The following is a 22,392-nucleotide window of genomic DNA, read 5'->3' as shown; positions in this document are numbered from 1 at the left end:
AATGCCATGCATTCGAAGATTTGTTGTGATGCAGTTTCTTCACCCTCATCACACACCCTAGATTTAGGGTCTTCTTCCGTTATACCCATTGTGTGTAGGTGTTTTTAGAAGTTCATATGGCCGCTCATCAGTCCAGTCATGAGTTTGATCGTCCGCAGCTCGTGGTCGTGTGGCAGCCTTCTCGCTTCCCGCTCCCGGGTTCCCGGGTTTGATTCCCGGAGGGATCAGGGATTTTCTTTGCCTCGTGATGACTGGGTGTTGTGTGATGTCCTTAGGTTAGTTAGGTTTAAGTAGTTCTAAGTTCTAGGGGACTGATGACCATAGATGTTAAGTCCCATAGTGCTCAGAGCCATTTGAACCATTTTAAACCATGAGTTTGAGCTCTTTCCTGTTCAATCCCAGGATTACAGAGCTTCTTTTAAAACATGGCTTGCGCATGATTACTTTACCATGTTTTTGTTTATGGACCTTGGTCCAATATCCTACATGCTGTTTCCTAAGCCAGTTCCGTAATTCTAATTTGATCATAGCCTTGGTGATTGTCAAGGCATGTTCCGGTCCAATAAATGGAGTTGTTGCCCCCATCCTAGCCAATCTATCGGCTTGTTCATTGCCACAGATCCCCGAGCGGCCAGGGACCAACACTAGGTTCACCCTATTGCTTCCCCCTAGCTCCACCAGAGCCCTGTGGCAATCTGCAACAATATTCGATCTTGTTGCAGGAGCTGCCAATGATTTCAGGGCTGCTTGGCTGTCTTTCTGAAAAATGCCACTGCCGTCGTCGGGAAACTTGATCGTCATGAAAGTGTGCACGTGGTCTGCAACTCCTTGGCCGCCATGGTGCCTTGCACGAGCTCCAATGGTCCCATGCGTGCCTACGTGAATGTTTCCCTGAGCATAGTGGAGCCGCCGCCAGCTTCTCTTCGTCCCGCAGTACAGCTGTCAAAAAACTGTTCCCCTGGAAGACGACGGACTCGCGCCCTCCCATTGGCATGGTGAAGAAGGTATCGGGATTCATCAGACAATTCAACGCTCTGACACTGCGTCAATGTCCAGTGTCAACAGTCTTGTGGCCATTCCAGTCGCAGTTGCTGATGTCGTGGTGTTAACATTGGCACGTGCATGGGTCGTCGACTGCTTAGGCCCATCGTTAGGAGTGTTCGGTGCATTTCATATTTAGACACTCCCGTACTCTGCCTAGCATTAAAGTCTGATGTTAGTTCTGCCACAGTTCGCCGCCTGCTCTCTTTTACCAGTCTACGCAGGCTACGACGTCCGAGATCTGTAATGAGGGGTGGCTGCCCAACCCAGCGACGTCTGGACGTCTGTGCGTATTTTGACCTTGGTTTCGCCACGTGTTGCAGACACTCACCGCAGCACTCCTCGAACACTCGACATATCGTGCAGTTTCTGAAATGCACGTGCCGTGCCTCCGGGCTACCGCAATCTGCCCTCGGTCAAACTCAGTTAAATTGCGCGTCTTCTCCATTCTACTCATGGACAGCATGCTCACTGATACTACATACGCCGTGAATGTGTCTGACTAGCAGTCATTCCTCGCCAGGTAACGCTGCTGTCGCCTGGACAGGTTCATATCGATAGTAGTTCGATGGTCATAGTGTTCTGGCTGATCAGTGTATGGTATAAAGTGCAGTCGAAAAGAAACGAGCTGTGAAATGGAAACCACTAACGCCGTTGCCTGTGAAAGAAGCTGCGCTACGCTGAGGTCCCAAACTCATCTCTAGAGGGACACGGGCGCACACCAATATGACGATAGAGCGAACAGGTACACATGTCGACTGTCCGCCGCACTCAGTCGTGCTGAAAACAGTGAAATTGAGGCTTTAAATGAAGAACAAATGAGTATACTGCGACTCCTGGCAGCGGAAGGGGTGCGGGAGCGGAAATGCATCAAAGAAGGGCACACGGGTACGGAGAGGGCTGCATGTCCGTTACAAGTGTCAAGGAGCCGGCCGCTGTGGCCGAGCGGTTCTAGGCGCTTCAGTCGGGAACCACGCAGCTGCTACGGTCGCAGGCTCGAATCCCGCCTCGGGCACCAATAGGTGTGATGCCATTAGGTTAGTTAGGTTTAAGTAGTTCTACGTCTAGGGGACTAATGACTTCAGATGCTAAGTCCCATAGTGCTTGGAGCCATTTTAATTTTATGAACAAGTGTCAAGGCGTGGCACAAGCGACTGGAGGAAGGACGAATGTTGTTGGCCGATGCCACACAGTATTACCGATGCCATCGCCCAGAAGGTGGATGCCCTCATTAGTTGAGACCGTTGAGTTATGGTAGCAGCTACTGTCGCAGACGTCGGATTGAGCATCGGATTTGCAACGAACATGCAGTGCTTGCCGTACACTTGCTCTATTCTTCGACCAATTTCCATTCCGGGACACGTCCCACCGTCAGGAAACGCGCTTCCCTACATCGCCCTTCTGTTGAGGTCTACCTCTCACTGTTTCCAGCAAGACTGAGTGCAGTGGACGGTCGAAGCGTGTACGTGCTCGCTCTGTCGTCACGTGGGTGTGTCCCCCCTTCACCCCCTCGCCTCCTTCCCATCCCTCTAGCGGCGAGGCTGGTACCTCTGCGCTCTTCTAAGGGTTGCAACTTCTTCCAGTGGCAATGACATTACGATTCTTTCAGCAGTTAGAATTTTACGGTCTCTGGCTGGTTACTCTTTTGAGGGTGGTCAGAAACAGTGTGCAAATCTTGTAAGGACGTTGCAGGGTAGGTTGTGCTGAGAAATAGTTGCGCCTTTTCCGAGTTAATTAGCATCAAAGACAATCAGATGGTTGCGCGCGAAAATTCGAGCGCTCGTCAGATACAATTAGTGTCTGTTGTTCTCAAAGCGTAGATTACAGCGCACGAGACTGCTCAACCTCTGTCTCGGGTTCGGTCCTTGCTGATGCCCCCTATTCAAATTCTGATTAGCTTTCTTGTTCAGTTTTAGGAAACCAAGCGAAGAACAAATTTGGCGATACCGTCACAGGCGGGCCTCTTGAATTTGCGCGCGCAACGGCCTAATTGGCTAACTTGAATGCTAATTAATTAGGAAACGCCGCAACGTATCGAATTTTTTTTCTTAAGAATTACCTTTCACCACAACCTACCCTACAACACTCGTACAAGCTTTTCAGATTGTTTCTGACTACGCTGTATTAAGATGAATACTGTCTACTATGCACGTCGCAGTGTGCTGTATGTAACGGAAGTTGTAGATCCAGATGTAGAAGTAGTTACACAATGTGGGAATTTTTGGGAATTTGTGGTAAGTTCTATGGGACCAAACTACTGAGGTCATCGGTCACTAAGCTTACACACTACTTCATCTACACTACTGACCATTAAAATTGCTACACCACGAAGATGACGCGCTACAGAAGCGAAATTTAACCGTCAGAAAGAATATTCTGAGATACGCAAATGATTAGCTTTTCAGTGCATTCACACAAGGTTGGAGCCGGTGGCGACACCTACAGCGTGCTGACATGAGGAAAGTTTCCAACCGATTTCTCATATACAAACAGCAGTTGACCGGCGTTGCCAGGTGAAACTGTTGGGATGCCTGGTGTAAGGAGGAGAAATGCGTACCATCACGTTTCCGACTTTGACAAAGGTCGGATTGTAGCCGATCGCGATTGCGGTTTATCGTATCGCGACATTGCTGCTCGCGTTGGTCGATATCCAATGACTGTTAGCACAATATTGAATCAGTGGGTTCAAGAGGGTAATACGGAACGCCGTCCTGGATCCCAACGGCCTCGTGTCACTAGCAGTTGAGATGACAGGCATCTTATCCGCATGGCTGTAACGGATCGTGCAGCCACGTCTCGATCCCTGAGTCAACAGTTCGACGACGTTTGCAGCAGCATGGACTATCAGCTCGGAGACCATGGCTGCGGTTACCCTTGACGCTGCATCACAGACAGGAGCGCTTGTGATGATGCACTCAACGACGAACCTGGGTGCACGAATGGCAAAACGTCATTTTTTCGGATGAATCCAGGTTCTGTTTACAGCATCATGATGGTCGCATCCGTGTTTGGCGACATCGCGGTGAACGCACATTGGAAGCGTGCATTCGTCATCGCCATACTGGCGTAGCACCGGGCGTGATGGTATGGGGTGCCATTGGTTACATGTCTCGGTCACATCTTGTTCGCATTGACGGCACTTTGAACAGTGGACGTTACATTTCAGATGTGTTACGACCCGTGGCTCTAGCCTTAATTCGATCCCTGCGAAACCCTACATATCAGCAGGATAATGCACGACCGCATGTTGCAGGTCCTGTACGGGCCTTTCTGGATACAGAAAATGTTCGGCTGCTGCCCTGGCCAGCACATTCTCCAGATCTCTCACCAATTGAAAACGTCTGGTCAATGGTGGCCGAGCAACTGGCTCGTCACAATACGCCAGTCACTACTCTTGATGAACTATGGTATCATGTAGAAGCTGCATGGGCAGCTGTACCTGTACACGCCAATCAAGCTCAGTTTGACTCAATGCCCAGGCGTATCAAGACCGTTATTACGGCCTGAGTTGCTTGTTCTTGGTACTGATTTCTCAGGATCTATGCACCCAAATTGCGTGAAAATGTAATCACATGTCAGTTGTAGTATAATATATTTGTCCAATGAATACCCGTTTATCATCTGCATTTCTTCTTGGTGTAGCAATTTTAATGGCCAGTAGTGTAACTTAAACTAACATACACTAAGGACAACAGACACACTCATGCCCGAGGGAGGACTCGAACCTCCGACGGCGGGATGCCCTATGTTCTGGGTGTGCTATAGCGTAGTCTTCTGGAAACTTCGTAGAATTTAAAAGAATTTACTCTACCTACTGTAGCGTTACCAGCTACCGGCGCCAGAGGGCACAGAATCCTCTTTTATTATCTTTTTGTTGCATATAGTACAGAACTGTCCGTCTGTATCGCGCCATCCCTGTCGGTATTTTTGTGGCTGCGAGAGTCGTCACGATGTCGCCACTGTAAAAAACAGCTCGAATTAAGCGCCACCTGAACTCCGATGGGATTCATTCGGGTTACCGAACACGTATCCCACGAGGGACGTCGAGTCACTCAGGTGACGGAAACATGTGTAGCATCCCAGCAACAAGCTGCTCGCCCCCCGGCAGCGGATATTTTAATCCCGCCGGTGGTGAATTTTGTAAGCGGCAGCGTCTGTTTCGCCGCATCTCTAGGCCGATGACAGACACGGCGTGCCCCGAGCAGCTATAAACACACGCGACGAAATTTCGGAAGGCGGGGTTTGCGAGTGCGCGTCGAGGCGTTGAGCGTTGCCCTCGGAGGGGGAGGGGAATAAGAGGTGGGGCAGCCCGCGGGCGGAGGGGCGGCAGGGTCCCCGGTGGAGGGGTGAGAGGTAGGGGTAGGGGTAGGGGCCGGCACGGCGGCAGTGCGCGCCACGACGCACGGGACGCAGCAGGCAGGTAGGTGGTGTCTCGCTCCGACGGGGCCGCCTGCGCGTCATGCATGTTCGCGCTTTGTATTTCGCACTGCCAACCACCGTCTGCTTACTGGTACAAAATGAAACCGTCCTCACCCACTTTTCAGACTGGACTCACAGTGTCCTTTAAAGCCCTCTTCCAAATATTTTAAGATAAAATATTCACCCTCAGCACTAATCGCCGCTTTGCTAGTATGTCTTTGAGGTGACGTGTGCAACTGATCCTCGTGTAATGTCGAGCAGTATATAAACTAAATAGTTTAAATTTCAACAGCAAATAGTGTCTAGTTAAATGAAAATTTTGCTTTACTTTGCATGCACATGAGTCACTAGAGTAATACGTATGGCCCATTGTCAAACAGACGTGAAACGTAAAATATGTATATATATTCTGGTACGTTAATTCACCAAACTGTTTGACAATTTCTTTTGCACTAAGCATGCCTGCTGTCCATGCGCCACTAGTTAATTCGTTTCTTTGTTTGTCAACACCGTAATTTAGGTCACTCTTGCATTGTTTGCTTCGTATATGAATACTTGATTTCGTAACAGCTACTTGTGTACAATTCACTTGCATGTTACATACAGCAAGAAGTAGACAAATAAGATTACTTAAAACGGATCTCTTGTATATTTCGAACCACGACGAATTTTATATTTGTCGCACACATATGTTTTGCCAAGTAATAATACCTGCTTCGTATTGTTTTGGGGCGCACAGGCGCGTATTATGAAGATTATTCTTGTAACTCGTAATAATTATCAGGAAATAAATGATCGTAAGTAATGAAATCAGATGAACTACCATTTGTGGCAACTATGATATACTGAATATATGAACAGCTGCACGTTAATGTGAGCAGGTATGTGTGTTTCAGAAACCTGTACAATAGGAGCAGGACAGACATCCAGCCTTCGTTCCCCCTTGCGTCGTACTGCTCCGCTGTTTTCATTGAAATTTTTCTTCCGCACTCTCCATCAATTTGAATCGTTCATCAGCGAACAATGTCCTGAAAAACACCGAACACAATGTTCGCCATTGTCTTCCGGCGGACGTCAAATAACATTTTGATCACGTTTGTGAATGTATTGTCTCATTGTCAACCGGCGGTTGTGGAATGATGTTCTGATCGCGAATGTATATCTGCCGTTTCCCTGTCGCGTGCTCCGTTAAATCTTTGTGAGGTACTCCGTAAATTTGTCGCGCGTCAAAACATTTGTGCTAAAAGTCGCTCCCGCTCTTTGCACTGGTTTTATTTAACAGCGGTGGCGAATAGCTGTCTCTCATTTCATAACTCTTCACACCTTGTGAATGAGCTGATATTCTTTCTTGCAAGGTAGACGATTTGCTGCACGTGCAGTGAAATTTACAAGAAAGTAAATCTACTTCAGGAAAGTGATCGAAGTAGTAATTCAAATGTCAGATAACAGCGTGCCCATCGTTACTGCCAAGCACTTTACACTCTATCACAGTTCACACGCTCGTAACTGTTTCCGGCAACGGCAGGACATTGCAACGACGGCACGAATGGGTGAGCGCGCACTGCCGCGTTTCGGAAGTATATCACTGTTTTTCACGATTGGTCGTAAAAGCCCTATATTTTGGGAAGCAATAACTAACTTAACTGCCCACTGGGCGAAACGCAGCCAATTCGGTGGCTCAGGAGGTCGTTTGATCTTTCGGACACAATCCAATTGGGAGTAAATGCCACCATCTGTCTCGAGCTGTTTAATAGGTCAGTGAATTCTTTTTACGCTAGGATCCGAGCTTTCCCTGGCTTTAGAAGCCGTAACTGCGCGATCCATTGAAATATAATTCCGTTTCCGGGTGGATAAGTGCGTATTTCTTCCTTCAATTTGTTCTAAACAATATGGCACTACAAATGTCCAACGCTGTATTTTCTTCCTCTTTTTTTTGTTTAAATAAGAATTAGTTTCGAAGATATCACCTGTTTCCACGTGAAGCAATATGCTATTTAAAATATACTGTTGTTTCTCTTAAGTTGATTCCGCATGAGTTTGAAAGGGTCTATTCGTTAAGCTATGCAGTCTCATGTCAGGGAGCCAAATGTGGAGAAGGATGAATCACTGGGTATATATGTGATTTTAAATCATATTAACTAATATTATTACTCTGTTAAATATTCACTTGAGAGCAACAGTTGTGATTAAGTGTGCAGGACAAGGTGTTCCAGCTGGAAAATAATTACTTTTATTTTTCATGAATCAATACTTTTGGTCACAGCTAAATATTATGATGATAATTCCTTTCAAAGCTAAACGATCCTAAACACAATATTTTTACAGAATTTTAAGTTAGACATCCTCATAGTGCAATAATGATTACTGTGATGCTGATTTTGCTAGTTAAGGTGATAAATAGCATGGGTAAAACGTTCCTAGATACATGTGGCTAAAATCTTAAAAACTCTAAAATTGAAACCATAAATATGCGTTAATATCCCCACAACTGTACACACATAGGCCAATATTCACCCTCTCGCACACAAAACCTAAACCAGCAAATATCTTTGTCGTGAAATGTACTGTTGAAATTCCAATACTCCAACACGAGGGTAATCAACATTTTTTACCTTCCTCCCTCTTTCGTATTCCTGTTAGTAGTAAAACATTCTAACCGACCACCCATTCCACAGTATTGGTGATTTATAGATTAGGGAAGTAACCTTACTTCGTAAATTTTGCAATGCAGAGTTATAACAGGTTAAAGCAGATAATAATAATTACTTATGAATAACTATATGTAAAATTATGTGAAAACATAATGAAAATGCTTTTAAAACCCCTATCGCCTACCGCCCCCCGTGAAGACTGGAACGCCCACTAGTGGGCGGTAGAGACTCATGCTCTAACATACGACGGGTTGTCCAGAGAGTAAGTTCCAATCGGTCGCGAAATGGAAATCACAGTGAAAACCAGAAACGTTTTATTTGCAACAGTTAGGTACACCTTCCACCTTCTTCTCTACATAGTCGCCGCTCCAACTTCGAGTGTTGTTGTAGTGCTGTTCCATCCTTCCAATACCCTCGTCACAGAAAGCAGCCGCCTGTGCGTTCGGCCAGTTATCTGCACTGGTCTGCAGCTCGTTGTCTATGGAAAAATTTTGTCTTCGTAGCCAGCTGTTCTTGTGAGCATAGATGAGACTCAGAGGGAGCCAATTATGGACTGTATTGTGGGTGATCGAACACTTCTCATCGGAAACGCTGCAGGAGCGTCTTCATTGCTGCTGCAGTGTGCGGCCGAGCATTGGCATGATGAAGGAACTGCTCGACAGTTGTGTAATGTGGGCTGCATGACACAGGCGAAATCTCTAACCAGACCCTCATACATGGCGGTAGACGCTATTCCTTACACATCTATACGAGCTCACTGTTCACTCAAAACTGAAAAGAGCGACGCGACACGATCGACGGGTATACTAAAGATACTGCCCAACACACCTGTGGAAAGCTTTACCGGATTTTCCCAGTGGTTTCCATTTCGCGACCGATCGGAACTTACCTTCTGGACAACCCATTAAGACTAAAAAAGTAAGGCAGGTTTTGTGTAACAGTACGCTCCCTTGTCTTCTTCCGAATTTTTGTATCCATTTAATGCACAATATTTCATACAGACTTAGAGGACAGGTTCCTTAAAATAATATCAACTAAATATGGGATCTAAAATGCATACCTTAAGAAAAGCACTTATTCGATAGAAGTCATGCGTTTCACAGTTGCGAAGGTGAGCAAGTGTTCATAGCCCATAGCCCATGTGTACTAGTCTTTTTTTTGTCCATAATCCCAAAATATGTAAGCAAATTGCTTGTAGTAGAAGAGATGAGTATCATAGTTCGAAGATGAACAAGTGCTCATACCTCTTAAGGTATGTATTTTAGAGTCCATGTTTACTACACATTGTTTTCTTGTATTTGTGTAACGAATCTGTCTTCAGAGTCTGTAAAGGGAATTTGGTTACACACAAAAGAGTTATTTAAAGCTTGTACCGTATCATATTCGTCTCTTTATCATCTAAAACAGAAGTCCGAACTACTTGTATGACAATTTTTGCTCCCTTGTAACGATGTGAAACACTTTGTACTAAAGTACACTAGCTGCACGTTCAGGCTTTCACGAAGAAATCAGTGCCAACGGACTACCGCCTCATTCTCTGATAATGATGTCATCAGGCTGGGGTCAGTACAACGCTCTCCCGGCCGTTGTCAACTTTCTGGGCCTTGGAGCCGCTACTTCTCACTTCGGAAGCTCCTCAACTGGCATCACGTGGCTGAGTGCACCTCGGTCCTCCCACCAAAGCCGTTTCAGTACCTCAGCATGGCAGTCAGACCCTCTGACCACTCATCTACAATGCGAACTCTATAAAAAAATGGCGAATCGATAATTGTACAGCACAAGCACCTCTCTCTGGAGAAAGAAGTCGTGTGACAGTCTGGAGAAGAGCAAGGATAACTTACCCTCGCCGCTATGTGTACAAGGACCTACGGTGTGGCCTGTCATCGATACATCGCCTTGTGCCTCAGCAGCAACGTCAGTGCAAGTAGGGGCATTTCACAATGCGCATCTGCCATTTATTAGCGGTATCACCTCCTTTAATATATGACGTAAGTGAAACAGAATCTCCTGTGTAGACGAGACTCATTTTTCTGCTGGATACTATCTTGAACTGAATGAACATTGCTAGGGAAATCGGAGCATATGACGAATGTTGTAGCCTGCATTCACATAATTGCTTACAGTGACATCAAGGTCGCATACACCCCTGGTTCATAGATGATGACGACTTCATTTGCTAAACACAACTTCCGGTCAGAATCGTGGCCCATCATAGGTCAGGCAAGGTCCATCGGCGTAGACTTAATGGTGATGGTTAAAAGTAAAATAAATTTCACCAATATTTTAAAAATTAATCTGAAATGCAATTTGCCTTGTAACTGTGTAAACGAGAATGAGAGCTGTTTCGAAACTGAAGTGATTCAAGTTTTACTGGGTCAAAGTTCATATGAATCTCAAATGGCTTAATCACTCGTGGACGCTTTGCAGTTTCCAGTTCCACTCATGGTCGTCTAATGAGGTGGTACACGGGGCATTGTGGATAACGAAGGAAGGTGAAAATTCCTGACAAATTAAAACCGTGTGCCAGACCGAGACTCTAACTCGGGACCTTTGCCTTTCTTGGACAAGTGCTCTTTCGACTGAGCTACCACCAGCTGTGGCTGATCGGTTCTAGGCGATGCAGTCCGGAACCGCGCTGCTGCTACGGTCGCAGATTCGAATCCTGCCACGGGCATGGATGTGTGTGATGTCCTTAGGGTAGTTAGGTCTAAGTAGTTCTAAGTCTATGGAACTGGTGACCTCAGATGTTAAGTCCCACAGTGCTCTGAGCCATTTGAACCATTTGACTGAGCTACCCAAGTACAACTCACCCCATCTCCTCACAACTTCACTTCCGCCAGTATCTCTTCTCCTATCTTCTCGGTGCGGCACACAGTTTTAATCAACCAGGAAGTTTCATATCAGCGCACACTTCGCTGCATATTGAAAATTTCATTTAGGAAGGATCGTATACAGGGTGGTCCATTGATAGTGACCGGGCCAAATGTTTCACGAAATAAGCATCAAATGAAAAAAATACAAAGAACAAAAGTCGTCTAGCTTGTGGGGAGAAACCAGATGGCGCTATGGTTGGCGTGCTAGATGGCGCTGCAATAGGTCATACGGATATCAACTGCGTTTTTTTAAAATAGGAACACCCATTTTTTATTACATATTGGTGTAGTACGTAAAGAAATATGAATGTTTTAGTTGGACCACTTTTTTCGCTTTGTGATAGATGGCGCTGTAATAGTCACAAACGTATAAGTACGTGGTATCACGTAACATTCCGCCAGTGCTGACGGTATTCGCTTCGTGATACATTACCCGTGTTAAAATGGACCCTCTACCAATTGCGGAAAAGGTCGATATCATGTGCTATATATGCTGCTCGGTATCCTGGACGACACCATCCAAGTGTCCGGACCGTTCACTAGACAGTTACGTTATTTAAGGAAACAGGAAGTGTTCAGCCACATATGAAACGCCAACCACGACCTGCAACAAATGATGATGCCCAAGTAGGTGTTTTAACTGCTGTCGCGGCTGATCTGCACATCAGTATCAACAAACTGCGCGAGAATCGGGAATTTCAAAAACGTCGGTGTTGAGAATGCTACATCAACATCAATTGCACCCGTACCATATTTCAATGCACCAGGAATTGTATGGCGATGACTCTGAACGTCGTGTAAAGTTCTGCCACTGGGCACAAGAGAAATTACGGGACGATGAATGATTTTTTGCAAGCGTTATATGTAGCGACGAAGCGTCATTCACCAACAGTGGTAACGTAAACCGGCATAATATGCACTATTGGGCAATGGGAAATCCACGATGGCTGCGACAAGTGGAACATCAGCGAACTTGGCAGGTTAATGTGTGGTGCGGCATTATGGGAGGAAGCATAATTGGCCCCCGTTTTATCGATGGAAATCTAAATGGTGCAATGTATGCTGATTTCCTGCGTAATGTTCTACCGATGTCACTACAAGATGTTTCACTGCATGACAGAATGGCGATATACTTCCAACATGTTGGATGTCCGGCACATAGTTCGCATGCGGTTTGGAGCGGTATTGAATAACATATTTCATGATAGGTGGATTGGTCGTCGAAGTACCATACCATGACCCGCACGTTCACCGGATCTGACGTCCCCGGATTTCTTTCTGTGGTGAAAGTTGAAGGATATTTTCTGTCCTGATCCACCGACAACGCTTGACAACATGCGTCCGCGTACTGTCAATGCATGTGTCAACATTACGGAAGGCGAACTACTCGCTCTTGAGAGGAATGTCATTACACGTATTGCCAAATGCATTGAGGTTTACGGACATCATTTTGAGCATTTATTCCATTAATGTGGTATTTACAGATAATCACGCTGTATCAGTATGCGTTCTCAGAAATGATAAGTTCACAAAGGTACATACATCACATTGGAACAACCGAAATAAAATGCTCAAACGTACTTACGTTCTGTATTTTAATTTAAAGAACCTACCTGTTACCAACTGTTCGTCTAAAATCGTGAGCCATGTGTTTGTGACTATTACAGCGCCATCTACCACAGTGCGAAAAAAGTGGTGCAACTAAAACATTCATATTTCTTTATGTACTACACGAATACGTAATAAAAATGGGGGCTCCTATTTAAAAAAAACGCAGTTGATATCCGTTTGACCTATGGCAGCGCCATCTAGCAGGCCAACCATAGCGCCATCTGGTTTCCCCCTTCAAGCTAGACAAGTTTCGTTCTTTGTAGTTTTTTCGTTTGACGCTTATTTCGTGAGATATTTGAGCCGGTCACGATCAGTGGACCACCCCGTATATCTGACCTATCTTGAGGAACGGGGTAACGGTGGTTCGCCAGGTTTCCAAAAGCCTAAAGGGTATAGTAGCCAGTCAGGTTGCCGTCACTCAGCAGTTACGGAAATGTCACCGACTCTACCCTGTTTAGAGCCGGCCAGTGTGGCCGAGCGGTTCTAGGCGCTTCAGTCTGGAGCCGCGTAACCGCTACGGTCGCAGGTTCGAATCCTGCCTCGGGCTTAGATGTGTGTGACGTCCTTAGGTTAGTTAGGTTTAAGTAGTTCTAAGTTCTAGGGGACTGATGACCTCAGATGTTAAGTCCCATAGTCCTCAGAGCCATTTGAACCAAACCGCTGATGGAGTTGACCAAATGTGTTGTACTTCCAAGAGATATCGTAGGCCTTCTAAGACTGATATAGACACCTACGTGGTTCTACTTGAGTAAGAAAGCATGTAGCATAGCTGCTTCCAGCAGGATCAAGTTATTCATGGCAATAAGGCACCCGTACTTTTTTAATGACGAGATGCTGTTCACGGGTATGCGACGCCTTGTCACGAGACACAGACAGTGAGGAAACTATCCCACATGTGAATGACGGTCGGTTGTAAATGTCCTCATAATTAGAATAAAAGGATCTATGAGCTTCTTTCAACGATAATTATGTGTAGACGAAGGTCATGATCTTGGCTAGCGGTAGCAGTTATTTGTGCAGAGTCTTCCATCATTTTCTGAAATGGCTCGTGGAATGGTTTGGAGACTTCAGTTGTTCATGACAACTGTAAATGGCCATTCTGTTCTCCCAGGAACAATGTAGTAAGCAATTGCTTTTTCACTGTTTTCTGATGTCAAGCATCCATTTTCAAGTCGCCTATATTAAGAAAAAATGAAAGAGCTGGAAAATGGAAAAGTTGCATCAGTGGCGTGGTAGTTACGTTCGTAAAGTGATCCACTTATTCCTGGATGCTGTCTCTACGATAAAATTCAGCCATTTGGCTTTAAAGACTCATACTGGCCTGCTGATTATCCACTTTAGCAGCTTTCTTTCAAGGAATTTTCAATGCCACGTGTATTTGGATGAGGAAGTAGTCACTAGTCTGCAAATCATCAGCCACTTCTCAAATATCAGAGTGAGGAGGAAGAAAGGGAATACCGAGATGTAAGGGAAGAAGACAGACTCCCTTACCAGTGCTGAACTGCCCAGAACACTTTACGCGAATTATAATACTCAGAAAGGATGAATAGATTGAGGAGCTGTATGATAATGCTTAATCTAAATCATTGTTATGGAACATATTGTTATAGCAACAAGCTGTAGCTTGAGATTAATTTCCATGGTATTAGTTACTAAGAAATATGTTCACTTTACCCTTAGCCCTCTCCTCTTTGGGATTTTCTTTTCCATACAGGTTATAGGGACTGATGACCCTGTAGTTTGGTCCCTTTCTACCCCAAACCAAGGAACCAACCAACAGGTTATAGCCTTTCAGCATTGGGCATTCGACTCTATAAAACGGGTCTCTTGCATTCACGTTAACTGGGTCTCTCCTTCCCCAAAGGTCGCAGTTCCTCCACATGGTCCGGAACATTTTTCGTTTCACTGTTCTGTTGGAGCAATTGTACTGATGATGATTATATTTTTCTCTGAGTTTACATCTTTATACCGGTAGGGACACTGCGACGTTAGAGGGACTGGCTGAACAACTTTCTCAGTTACCTCACTCAGACGTCACTACCCATATCGTGTGTGTAGACTGACCAACTTATGATTCGTTAGATAATACCTGCGACGCGTGATCAGATGCCTCGGTTGTTTTTTTTTCAGCCTTTTTCTTTCTGTTTTGTTTTTCTTTCAGCGGGGAGATAACTGCCTTTGTAAGTAATATTAAATTAGTGGATTGTATTTATCTGGGTGACAGGAATGTTCGTGATCTATGAGTTTCTAAATTTTCTGGTTATTTCTCTGTGTGTACAGTACAGAGGAGACGATAGGCTATACAGCAAGTCCGTTGAAGCGCAAGGACAGGTACAGCTTATTGCGTCTGGTTTTGAGTGTCCTACTTCTGTTGATATAGACGCAAATACTAGGTGTTTAGGTATTGGTAGAATAGAGTTTTTGGGCCTCATGTTTCGCTACTCGCTTTGTGATCTGAACTTCCTACCTTTATTTTCTCTGAAAATATTGAACAGCCTTGACTCCAAACAACTCGATTTTGAGAGCAGTTTACACGCGTTGGAGGTGATGAGTAATATGTCACTGCTTCAGTAATAGCTTTACTTTATTTAGCACAAGTTTTCAGGTCATCGTATGGTATGGTACTCTGTCACGAGTGTTGACATTCCAGGCATATTATGGGCATTGAAATACAAGGCGTCAATGATGACCGAGTGATCCAACTATTACATATTCTGTTAACGATGGAGAACTGAATGTGTGCGTAAAAGCACAGTTATTTCTGTTTCGCCATTTACATTTTTCGTTATATGCTTCACGTCAGTGATGCCTTATCATTGTTATACTTCATAAAACCCCTCTAAATTCCTACAGTCATTAAATTTGAGCAGTAAACAATACCCTTACGGGAATTAAGAGTGTTTTGAAGCTCAGTCGTAATTTGGTAATCCCAAGTAATTTGGGAGTCTCTAATTCCGTAGGCTGCCGGGACGTTAATTTCTCTGGAAAACGTGTCTCATTCCTAAATCGCTTTGCTGATCTGAGAATTTGGTCATTACATTATAATACTTCCTGAACGTGAAAAGACAATACTTTTTTTCGAAAGAGACCTCTACCCTTTACAAAATCTGGAAGAATATGCTGTTTTTTAATTCACGGGTTTCTTGCTTTTCTCTTTACACCATCTAGAACGATCTGCTCTTTTATAGTTCATAGGTTTCTTCCTTTTTTTATTTACATTATCTGGAAGCATTGTCTTAAGCATTCAGTGCTCGGTAATAATTCATAATACTCCTGAGAGCCACCGTGCTTCGTGGACTATCTAATGTTCTTTTTGTTGCGTGAATCAAGCTACTACCATGCGATACATACATACGTTTGTAGTGTGCTCAGAGGGGTAATTTGAAACCTTTTCTTTTTCACAAATAGCTGGGATAATAAACTTCGAGCCAGACAGACCCCACCTTATCTGGACAAGCGCGATACAACAGGAGTGTGAAAGTGACCCATAGTTACCAGCCAATGACTGTTTCTCCTCAAAAGCCATTCCGCCATTGGTATTTAGCTCATTATGATGTCGAGGTTGTTTTTTAAGAGGTTTATGACATCCTCTCGATTCAGACGGCTGAGCTAACACCCCACGTCCATGTGATAAACATCGTTCAACAGTGAAGCAGCACGGTGGCCAGCAGAGCATACCCATAGCATCCCGTTAGAGGACGGGTGATGCTCGCTGTTCCCCAGCTTAGGAACCTCACGTTCGCCAGACCCTAACCCAGCCAAGACAGGGCAACCCAGAGGAAAATACACTGCTTATCGAAAGCTACTAATGCAGCGAGCGTTACCAGAAAATGATTACTGCTTAGTCACATTATTGCCGGTCCTAATTTTTACAAGGTTTTAACTCTAAAAGGATTATTGTCAGAGACCCCTCATGTTTATGTATGTTAGTGCAATCTTTTCAGGCAGCAAAATTATCGAGTGCGGCGGATATAGGCAGTAGGCAACACTCTTAAGAGCCAATGGTAAGTCGGAATCGGAGTCTGACAACAATCTCATCAGCATTCATAATCAAAATCTTGATCCAAGTGTCAAGCATAAGTGAAGGCAGAAGTGTTCAACACTTAGCTTAATGCAGAAGAAGTAGAAAGAAGAAAGAGAACTGTCATTCCTTTGATTAGACAGCTTGTGTCTCCAGGCACAGAAACTGAATTATATTTTAAATCAGCCACTGTATTAGGCGACATGTACCTTCTCACTACACACTTATGTAGAAATCATCCTCTTCCAAAAGCGTCTTACATCAAAAATCAACTTCACTTACGTCTTTTGATGTAGTGTCACTTTTGACGTGCATGAAGAGATAGCTCACTACGTTGGATAGGTAAAGTGTCACGTACAGCCAGCGCTACGAGGAGCAGACGACACTGAGCTCTGTACCTACATAACTGAATACTATTAATTTCCAGAGTACATCAGAAGCTTACTAGAATGTACGCATTCAAAGTGAAATGAAAAAGTGTTGGGGATGACTGGAATTAATCATATACATTCTATATCACCTGTATCTTTTTGCAGGCTTTTATCTTAATTGTAATTGCATTCCCTCTTTCTGAGGGGTGATGGTGGGCCGACAGCGGTATGTCTGATGCTCTTCAGACGAGATAATTTATAAAATGCATGTCGAAAGTTTTAGAATGTTAAAATGATAAAGTTAAGAATGACAGTGGTACATCGATCATGTCAAAAACCGTTAGTTGTCTTTTAAAAAGAAGTATTCATGGTAGCTTTATAGTAGGAGCGAAGTACTTTTCAACGGTGGATGAAGCTGTAAGACCTGCACCAGGAAGGAGTAGGTTGGCAGTAGGAGGGTATATTGGTGCTGTTGGAAGGGCGGTGGCAACGGAAATGGTGTGCTTACATATGAAAATTTGTAGTGTGGGAAAATGGGTGGCATTTAACTGGAATTCGGAATTGGGGAAAAATTGGAGGTCAGATCATAGTTACTGAAAGGGAAGAAAAACTTACAGTAGTAAATGTGGAGATAAGCTTATTGTGAGAAAGGATAAACAGGGATGGGCTAAATGTGACAGGAAAGGTAAATGTCAACATGGATTCCGTCGGCTACGAGAGGGGCTACGGAAGTTACATTGGGGAAGGATATAGAGGGTGTGTATGTGGATGGCCGGTTGGATGGAAACGATAGGTTTTCTGGAGTTAAGTTTGTGGAATGCATGGAATATAAAGATGTGTTCAATGTGCACTGCCTCGCAGAAAAACACCCAGGAGGGTGGAGGGAGAGAGGGTGAGAAATGAAATTAGACTTCACAGTTTGAGATGGTATATGATGTTATTTCGGTGATTACAATATCGAGCCACATTTACAAAGAAGCTGGCAATATGAGTCCACTTATTAGTATGATGATGCACCTCCTCTCGCGTGCACACATGCACTCATTCGGATGGGAATGGTATCATGAAGCCATCTGATAGGTTATTTTGCACTCTTGCTGCTGTAATATATTCAAGTCCGAACAACTGAGCTGTTTGCTACTGGGTTGCCACAACTGTTTTAACTGATCCTTGTATACTGCCTTCTAGTATTTGGACAGAGTTGACGGGCGAGCTGGTCCCAAACATGTTCTGTCTACCTCACCATCACGCAGGAAGTCCGCGGATGCAGATATAAAGCGTGGACAAGCAGGTTCTTGTTGAAAAATAGTATTATGCTGTCACATGACAGATAATACATGAAGATGCAAGATGTCCGTGATGTGCCGTTGTGCCTTCAGAGTTCTATCAATCACTACTAGCATCAACCTGAAGTCATGCCCAATGGCTCCCCACACCATGGCGCCAGGAATAACACCAACGTGCGTCTTCAGTACATTGAAAGAAAGTAACCTCTTCCCAGGTCGCCGCTATGGTTGCCACCGATGGTCATCCGGGGTAGTAGGGAACCGCAAACAAAATGCTCTTGCCTGATTGAGAGTCTACCACGACATTCGCTTGTAGGGAATCCAACTGAATGGTTGGTTCCCTAGACAGCGTCATATCACAGGGTCCATTGTACAGACTGGATTCATTAATGAACCTGAACATTACGACAACCTGCTTAATAGCATGTTGCTCCAAATTTTTATATCAATACTTCAGAGAATATGCTTGGCATGGATTCAACAACCCCTTGGTAGGTTTTTGGCGGTATGCAGCACCAGGTTCTCCGTACAAGTCACTCAATTCCCGTAAATTACTGTAGGGTGGTTTGCGGGCACTGAACTGACACCCAATTGCGTCCTTGGCGTGTCGCATCCGGCTAGACTCGGACGAACGTGATGACTAAGACATCAATCTGAGTTTACTGTCATGCTTCTCAAACCACTTTAGCCTGTTTCTGACCTTGTTCAACGGAAAGTTATCCTGCTGGAAGGTGTCACTGCTGTTGGGGAAGACATCAAGCACAAAGGCGTGCAGCTGGTCCGCAGTAATGTTCGCGTAGTCCTCATGGGATCTTTGATTACTGGCAACCGTCCCAAGGAAGAGAAGTGAATGTACCCCAGAGCGTAATACTGACCCCCTTAACATACGTCCGTGGCGCGGTGCACGTTTCGAGCAGCTGTGCTTCTAGATGAATGCATATACACACACGACCAACGACTTGGTGTAATGAGATACGTGATTTGTCTCACTGGGCGGCACATTTCCAATCTCGACGAACTCATACTAACTGCAGTTGTCGTTGGGTTAACATGGGACAGGTAGGGATCATCTGCAGTGCAGCCCCATGTTCAACAATGTGCTCGGAACGGTATCGTACGGAACGCATACACTACTATCAACATTTTACACTGTCGTCAGATGTGCCACAGATCGCCACCATGTACTGCTTCACAGAACAGGAACTTCCACACTTTTCACAGATGCTCACGGCTGTAGCACTTGAACAGCTGTTCAATTTTTTCGCTGCCGAGATGCTCTATCCCATGTGCCGGGTCCTGACAGTCTGTCCTGTGTCAAAGTGGTTTATGTCTATAGACTTCCCTATTTTCAGCCCGTATCGCCGCTAGAATTATTCCCAGCTTGACTCTGCTCCGCTTATGTACTCAACAACGCAACCAGTTGGCATACAGCCTCAGACTGGCACTGGTCATAAGGCTGTGCCTGAATAGTGTATACTAGAGACGGTTAAGAATATTTATTGAATGTAATAATTAAAGGCCAAAAGTTGAGCGAAACTGTGACTAGCATGGCAGATACAGGAAGCTGATGTGTAATAGGGTACGGGGGTGAGGCCGGGAACCCTCATATTCTTTTCGAGTTGGTAACATTGTTTTTTAGCCATTAGACCATAAAGACAGCTGGCAACTTAAGTACCACCATGAGGCTTGGTGGTATGAGACGCGTTGTTGTTGAACAAAGTAATGTTAGATTTCAATGGTTGTGTACATTACTTTGTGATATTTTCTGTTCAGTAAGTAACTCATACCGTCGATTTACAATGAATGATACTTTTAACAGATTTTATAAAAGCATGCCGTGTTAAATTATTCTTCACTTTCTTCCGTATGCAGAAGGAATTTGCAAATAAGGTACAGTTGACGGAAAACCAGTTTGAAGCGATGAGGCAAAGCTGGAACTACCTGATATTACCCTATGAATTCGTTACATATAAAGCATATGTGTGACGTAAGATACACATGCTTTTAACGGTACCTTAATTTTGTGTACACGTTTTAATAACTACAATTTAATATTTACATATAGAATTTAAATTATTTTGCGCCAGTTTTTAAGATTAGGCCGGCCGCTGTGCCGAGGGGTTCTAGGCGCTTTAGTCCGGAACCGCGCTGCTGCTGCGGTCGCAGGTTCAAATCCTATCTATGGCATGGATGTGTGCGATGTCCTTAGGTAAATTTAGGGTTAAGTAGTTCTAAGTCTAGGGGACTGATGACCTGAGATGTTAAGTCCCATAGTGTTTAGAGCCATTTGAACCATTTTGAGATTATTTTTGTCACTAATAATCTGATTAATTATGCCTTATTGCGTAAGAATATTTTCATTGGAGATTGGACCTTTAAGCGCTTTAAATGGTTAGAAAATAAAGACGTGGCTTAACAGCCATCCAGGAAGGGTGGCAACCCAGTAACAAATAGCTCAGTTCTTCGGAACTGAATATACTAGAAGAGCCAGAATACAAAATGATCTGTCTGTGTTTAAAAATACGGATATTTTCCCGATTAATGCAATTTCATTTGGTGAAGAGTCGTTGGCGGACGAGTCGCACGAGTCATTTCTCGCTCTGTCATATCCCATACCTACTTGATTCGAGACAAGTTCGGGGATCGTGCTGGCTAGGGAAATTGCTGCACGTCTTGCAGAGCTCGGTGAGTTTCATGGGCAGTGTGTGGGTGAGCATTATCCTATTGGAACAACACGTCACCTTCCTGTTGCAAGAACGGCAAACGAATTGGCCTAACAACGTTCTGCGCATACCGGGCACTGGTTAGCGTCCCCTCCAAAAACACAAACGCTGAACGAGAGTTGTAGCTTATCGCACCTCAGACCAAAAGGCCTAGGGTGGGGCCACTGTGTCTTGGACGAATGCACTCTACGAGTCAGCACTCACCAGGTCTACATCGTACGCGAAAAGGACCATCACTTGTGTGCAACTAGAGTATGCTTCCTCGCTGAAGACCACGGCGTGCCACTCCATCTTCCGAGTGTTCCTCCAGTTGAGTCGTGCACTTCGATCTGCATATACATCTACATACATACTCCGCTAGCCACCAAGCGGTGCGTGGCGGAGTGCACAATTCGCTCCAAAGTCATATTCCCCGCCCCGTTCCACTCGCGGATCGCGCGAGGGAAAACGACTGTCTGAACGCCTCAGTACGATCTCTAATTTACCTTATCTCTGAATGGTGATCATTGCGCGATTTGAAAGTTGGTGGTAATAATGTATGCTCTACATCTTCGGCGAACATCGCATTTCGGAATTTAGTGAGCAGCTGTTTCCGTTTAGCGCGTTGTCTATCTGCAAGTGTGTCCCACTTCAAACTTTGTATGAGATTTGTAACGCTCTCGCGATGGCTGAATGTACCAGTCACGAATCTTGCCGTTCTTCTTTGGACCTTCTCAGTCTCTTAAATCAGATGCTGTGGCGTGAGCGGAAGACGGGGTAGAGGTGTGCGTGCCCGTAGTGCCATTGCTACTAATAGGTTCGCAAGAGTTCGTGTTGACACGTCTGGGCTCACAAGTCCTCTTATCTGTGGTCTGGCAGCTGCACGACTGCCACTGCTGCCCTCACAGTACGACAACGGTGGCGAGCGTATGTGCTGCGTGGACATCCAGAACCTTGTCTACAGGTGTGAGAATGTTCAAGTGACCACTGATACCAGCATCGTTGCACAACTGATGCGGCGCCTCCAACTTGGGTGGAAATGCTCCGAAAGCACCATTCCACCACTCGGACAGTCACAGTTTGATCCCTTTTGAACTCGCTCAGTTGGCGGTAGGATACACGAGCGTGTGTCCGTGGCGTGGTTATCTGCTAATTTCACACGTTGGTACCAGACTGACCCGTCCGGCTGTGCGCATTCTCTATTAAATAATAGACACAGACGGAGCTCTGGCAGCTGTGCCACTACGTTATCTGTTGATTGACGACATTCAAATCATTATCAGTACTTCTACTATCCCCCAGGTGGCATACGCTGTCATCGCATCAAAAGCGACGTTGTCTTGCCAGGTGCGCTATTTTTTTCTTTCTTTCTTTTTTTTTTCAGGCAGTGTAAATCTGACGTCTCGGCAGTGAAAAT

The 22,392-nt window shown here is 44.9% G+C and overlaps 1 protein-coding gene across 1 annotated transcript in view; it reads left to right on the top strand.

The window, feature by feature from the left end:
* Nucleotides 1-5,421: 5,421 nt before the first annotated feature.
* LOC126471551 (uncharacterized) overlaps nucleotides 5,422-22,392 on the top strand; it is a 1,058,515-nt gene continuing 1,041,544 nt past the window's right edge. The window contains exon 1 of the mRNA XM_050099778.1: nucleotides 5,422-5,461. The gene's annotated coding sequence lies outside the window, so the exon portion shown is untranslated. The remainder of the gene's footprint in view (nucleotides 5,462-22,392) is intronic.

The sequence above is a fragment of the Schistocerca serialis genome, chromosome 3, assembly GCF_023864345.2.
Source record: "Schistocerca serialis cubense isolate TAMUIC-IGC-003099 chromosome 3, iqSchSeri2.2, whole genome shotgun sequence".
NCBI classification, from domain to species: Eukaryota; Metazoa; Arthropoda; class Insecta; order Orthoptera; family Acrididae; genus Schistocerca; species Schistocerca serialis.
The sequence above is the reverse complement of the archived record's forward strand: the minus strand, read 5'-3'. Positions and strand labels throughout refer to the sequence as shown.